Here is a 6,623-nt window from a genome sequence, read left to right as displayed (position 1 = left end):
AGAAAATATGTTTTAGTTCTAATTCTATCCTGTTGGCGCGCGAGGGAATGGAAAGCCTTCAATGATGGTAGATAACGAACACTGTCAGACATCCAACCTGCCCACAGGATAAGATAAACACGTGAACGTGCATTCATGGCAGCACGTTTGTAAAATAATTTTGAATATAATGTGCACTTAACATTCTCCTCCCCTCTTTCTCTTGCCATATAATGCCGTGCTGAACAGTCATTGTTTTGTGCTTTCCTGCACCAGTCTGCTCGGAAATAAGTAAAATATTTGGGGGCAGGGAGGTAGAGGGGAAGGGGAGGGGGAGGGGAGCAGTCACTGTCGTTCCTGACACTGACGTAGTCGACAATGATAGGATGATGGATGGATTAATGATAGATTACGCCAGTGGCTCTCTCTGTTTCTCAGTGTCACTGTCTCTGTCTGTCTGTCTGTATCTGTCTGTGTGTTTCTCCATCTCTGTGTCTCTGTCACGCTCTCTCTCTCCTCTCATGTCAGGTCTCAGAATAAACTAATTTTCTTCACTTCCACACACACACACACACACACACACACACACACACACACACACACACACCATGTAATACGATCACCCCGCCATCGCTTTGTTTTCGTGTTCAAAAGAATGGCAGGCTGACATACGCAAAAACATTACTCTTTCTCTCTCTCTCTCTCTCCCTCTGTGTGTGTGTGTGTGTGTGTGTGTGTGTGTGTGTGTGTGTGTGTGTGTGTGTGCGTGTGTGTGTGTGTGTGTGTGTGTGCATGTGCGTGTGCGTGTGTGTTCTCCTTTTTCCTCTCTGACCTAGGTAAACAAGAACATCATTACTTCAGGAACTTGGTTTTGAGTATGTTCAGCTGAATCATAATGTATATTCATATATAAAGAGGCGCGAGGCAGAGTTGGATGGGCATGGGACTTCTGATCCAGTTTTACTAGAGATCATGATTCGATGCCCTGTTTCTGCATGGTTTTTTGTCCACTGTTGGACGCCGTTCTTTCTCTGTCTCTGGACCTTGCATTTGGAATGAACTTCCTCTTTCGCTTCGTCGGGTCTCCGCTCTTTCAAGTCTGGCCTTCTGGGGGTTCCATCGTTATTGTTTTTGAACAACATCGCGTGATTTTTTTTTTTTTTTTTCATGCTTATCGTGTAGAAAAACACGAAAAATAAATAAAGGTCACGCTGTGTCTTAAAGCCCCATCCCGAGTTACCTCACAGGTGAGTTCACTCCCTTGAAGTATCGTGAACAAACATCTGTGTGATTTTTACTTCAGGACGTTGAAAAGTTTTTCAGTGTAAAGTGTGCAATGTAAAGCCTTTAGAATCCGCTCTAGGATGTACGTGCACTTATGTACCTGTTGCTTACCTACCCGACATGATTTAAGTATTTGCTGTGATTTTGTAATGTATCTCCGTTCACCCTGGGGTCGTTACCTTTATCAAAATATCCGTATCCGTGTCCGAATCTCATAGTCTCCTCATCTCTCTCTCTCTCTCTCTTCTCTCTCTCTCTCTCCATACATATACTCGTATATATATGTATATGTATATATATATATATATATATATATATATATATATATATATATGTGTGTGTGTGTGTGTGTGTGTGTGTGTGTGTGTGTGTGTGTTATTCACACACATATCCATAGACTTAACATGCATGCGCGCTCGTTTGCAATGAGCGCTGTCCCGGCCACGCACACGTACATGCTCGAACATAAACTCCAAAACATCATTGTATCATAGATTGTCAGCCTGTAGACAGGGCTAAACACGCCCCACCCTTCCGTGACAAAACAGAAAAGAAGAGGAGGAGACGGACAAAGAGGGGGATAGGGGAGGGGGGGGAGGTAGGGGAGGAGGATGAGGAGGGGGAGAGGAGGAGAAGGAGGGGTGGGGGGGAAAGGAAAGATACCTTCCAGGCCCCATTATACTTGCATAGCTATAGGAAAGACCCTCTTCGCCCAGGTTGGGATGGGACACCGTTTTGATCAGACCACCTCACGACGGAATAGCAATTGACTCGCATGACATAAGAATAAACTTATACGTTTCATTTTAAACTAATCCTTCCCCCGCACCCCCCTCGCCTCCCGCCTTACACACACACACACACACACACACACACACACACACACACACACACACACACACACACACACACACACACACCAGAATCAAGATCAAATTTTTCACCTTTTGGGGGGGTAAAGAGGATAACATACAAAGAACAAAATAATCACGAAAAAAAGCAGTAACTGAATTGTATTCATGCAGCCAATACATCATATTCTAAAAGTGCATACACTTGTTCACACACACACACACACACACACACACACACACACACACACACACACACACACACACACACACACACACACACACACACACACACACACACACACACACACACATCGTGAACAAGTCCATACTTGATTTACGAAAAGAGAGAAGGGGAAATGGGGTTGAGAGACAGGGGGAGAGAGACAGAGACATAGACAGGGACAAACAGAGACAGAAAGAGATAGGGAGAAAAAGTAAACCGAGAAAAGGGGGTCAGAGAGAGAAAGAGACAGAGAGACAGAAAGACAGACAGACAGAGATAGAGAGACAGAAAGAGAGAGGGAGAAAGAGTAAACAGAGAAAAGGGGGTCAGAGAGAGAGAGAGAGACAGACAGACAGACAGACAGAGACACAGACAGACACAGACACAGAGACAGAGAGACAGAGACAGAAAGAGAGAGGGAGAAAGAGTAAACAGAGAAAGGCGGGGTCAGAGAGAGAGACAGAGACAGAGAGACAGAAAAAGATATGGAAAAAGGGTAAAGGGGGTCAGAGAGAGAGAGAGAGATACAGACAGACGGACAGACAAAAAGAGAGAGGGAGAAAGAGTAAACAGAGAAAGGGGGGGTCAGAGAGACAGACAGACAGACAGACAGACAGAGAGGGAGAGAGAGAGGGAGAAAGAGTAAACAGAGAAATGGGGGTCACAGAGAGAGAGACAGACAGACAGACAGAGGGCAGAGGCAGACAGAAAGAGACCGACAGAGACAGAGACAGAGCGCGGGCAGAGATAGCTTGGCACTGAGAAAGAGAGATAGAGAGACAGAGACAGGTAGTGTAAAAAAAAGAAAAAAAAGAAAAAAAAAGACGAGCCACACACTCTCAAAAAGTTCAAAACTCTGCGGCATGACTCACTCCCAAAGCTAAGAAACGTCACTCCCCTACTCGCTTCCCTACACTGGCTCCCCATTCAAGCACGAATTCAGTACAAACTCGTTGTCATTTGTCACAATTTCTTCACTGATTCTTGTCGTGTCTATCTTTCTGACCTACTTTCTGTCTATTCACCGTCCAGGCAACTGCGTTCTTCAATGACAAGCGCACGCGATTCGGAAGAATCGTACAAAAACTTAGGGTGAACGTTCCTTTTTTGTTGCACCTATACAGTGGATTTCACAACTCTCACACCTCCGTTACGCCCCAACACCCACATTCAAGAGAGCACTCACAACATATCTTTTCAGACCGTACCTTTCTCACTGAAACTTTTCCGGCACAGATTATGCTTGCTGTGATCTTATTGTTGGATGTGCAGTTTGAGTTGATTTGTATGCATTTGTGATGACTTGTTCGTGTTTTTTTGTTGTTGTTTTTTTATGCTGGTTCCTTGGTGTTTATTTTTTTGACTATGGTGAATTTTTTGACGATTTATGCCTGTGTGATTTGAGACTGTGATAGTGCCTGTGGTGATTTACATAATTATTTTTTATGTCACTTTGTCTTGAATTTGTATATTTTAGCCAATGTCATGTGAAACTATTGAGTTTGTACATATTTTTTAAGTTGACTTTGTACATACTTTTTACGTCACTTAGTCGTAAACTTGTGCATTTTATTGTAAAGGCCGGTGAAGCCCATCTGAGATGGGGGTACTGCGCTATTTCAGTCTGCCATAGTTTACGGAGGAGCGGTCCTCCAGACTGTAAATAACAGTGAGTGTTCGGCCAAGTGTTTCGATGTGCGTTTGAACATTATTTTTTTTATCACACACCTTTTGCGTGACAGTAGCCGAATGTGCGTCACCACGTTTCCTGTCATTCATATACATGACTGGAGAAAAGTTCCAAGTTGTCTGCAGGGGGGTGGGAGTGCCGGGGGGAGTGGGGGTTGCGGATTGGATATGGGAGCCCGGGGTGGGTGGGGGGGCGAGGGGGGAGCTGGGGGGGCGGGCTCAGTGTTTTTCTCCAGCATTTAGTAGTCATTAATTCTTCTTCTTCTGCGTTCGTGGGCTGCAACTCCCACTCGTATGTACACGAGTGGGTTTTTACGTGTACGACCGTTTTTACCCCACCAGCCATACTCCGTTTTCGAGGGTGTGTATGTTGGGTATGTCATTGTGTCCATAACCAATCGAACGCTGACATAGATTACAGGATCTGTACCGCGCGTATTTGATCTTCTGCTTGCATATACACACGAAGGGGGTTCAGGCACTACAGGTCTGCACATCATATGTTGACCTGGAAGATCGGGGAAATCTCCACCATTTACCCACCAGGCGCCGTTACCGAGATTCGATCTCCGGACCCTCAGATTTAAAGTCTAACACTTTAACCATTCGGCTATTGCGCCCGTCATGTCATTAATTTCAAGTGGCTGAACCCTGATAAGCCCACCCATCGGTGGCCTGTAACCCGGCCACAGCAAGCAATGTTGGTCTTCACACGTCATCAACCGAACGGAACGGAAGGCTATTAAACGAGTTAAATCCTTTGTTGTCTGCTAAACCAAAAACAAAAACAAAAAAATAAAAACAAAAATCTATACACATTGAATTTAAAAAAACAAAAAACAAAAAAAACACACACACTCTCTTACTCTCATAAACGCATGCATGCACGCACGTACCCCCCCCCCCCCCCCCCCCCCCCCCCCCCCCCCCCCCCCCAACCCCCATCCCCCCCCCACACACACACACGCTTTCTCTCTCTCTCTCTCTCTCTCTCTCTCTCACTCTCATATAACATATTCGTTATCTTTTTATAAATCCTTAGAATACCAATGAGCTAGTTTATCAACACACACACACACACACACACACACACACACACACACACACACACACACGCACACACACATACACGCACACACACGCACACACACACACACACACACGCGCGCGCGCACACGCACACGCACATTCTTTAAACACTGAAAAGGAAGAAGAGGAAGTGAAGTGGGAGGTGGAAGGTGGGGGTGGAAAGGCAGGCTTAACTTATTGACCCCGGCACCCGAGCACTGCTCCGGCGTCAAAGTTCGTCACATTGAAACTGTTTTCACGTTCCAACATATGCGTAAACCGAAAAGAAAGGGAACTCATTTCTACAGTAATTTCTGGATAATCTCACACGTAACTTGTGTTTTTTTTTTTTGCGTTTTGGTTGTTTTTTTGGGGTGTTTTTTTTTTCTTAATTATATATATTTTGTTTCTTTGTTTTTTGTTTGTTTGTTGTTGTTTCGCATCAATATGGTATTGAAGCCTGCTGAGGCTATACAGCCCCCGGGTTGAAAGGGTTAATATGATACACCTCTGGTCTCTATTTTCTCGACTTCCATCATGTGATATATTCAGTCTACTTGATTTCTTTTCCGTTTCATTTAATTCTTCATTTACGAATCTATCTATCTATCTATCTGTCTACCTACCTATCTATCTATCTCTATGTCTGTTCTTTATCATAATTATTCTTTCTGCAAGACTTTTAAATATATATATATATATATATATATATGTATATATATATATATATATTATGTGCTGTTGTAACTGATGTAGATTAGCAAGGACAGGTTGGAAGAATGGGCCATGCCTAGAATCTTGATCCTTAAATAAAAAAACGTTTTGAGTTCTGAGCTCTCTCTCTCTCTCTCTCTCTCTCTCTCTCTCTCTCTCTCTCTCTCTCTCTCTCTCTCTATATATATATATATATATATATATATATATATACATATATATATATATATCTGTGTGTGTGATAAAGAAATCCTTGCAAAACACTTTGTATTCTAAGCAACGTTCAGCCACGCGACGATCGACAGTTACAGAAGATTCTATTATTACTTTTTTATCGATCACATATCTGGCCCAGAATCAGCTGATTGAACATGAATTTCCAGCTTACGCAGCAGTGAATGAAAAGCCTTTTCAAAACCTGTGCAGTTCAGCAATCCTGAACGTTTTCTGCCTTTTAAATGATTTATAGGATAATAAAGCAATCTGAGGACATCTCCCGTATTATATATTTGTCACAAACTGGGTCTGTTGTCATTAATAAGTTTTGGAAAACCGTTCCAGTATAGCTTAGCAATGCCTGAACAGCCTATTTCATAAACATTTAGCAGTGTTAGGCTACTTGTCTCCAGTTTTTATGAACTACTTAGGATTATGTCATTTGAGGGGATGTAAATAAGCCTCCTTAATACGAGATGGTATATTCAAGGCTTTGTGTACACCAGTACCCTTCTTTTTCCAAAGTACCATCCAAAATACTGAAATAAATCCATCTTATTAAGTGAAGTGTTCCCCCATTTGACATGTTTTAACAT

Source organism: Babylonia areolata, chromosome 24 (assembly GCF_041734735.1).
Source record: "Babylonia areolata isolate BAREFJ2019XMU chromosome 24, ASM4173473v1, whole genome shotgun sequence".
Classification (NCBI taxonomy): domain Eukaryota; kingdom Metazoa; phylum Mollusca; class Gastropoda; order Neogastropoda; family Buccinidae; genus Babylonia; species Babylonia areolata.
The sequence above is the reverse complement of the archived record's forward strand: the minus strand, read 5'-3'. Positions refer to the sequence as shown.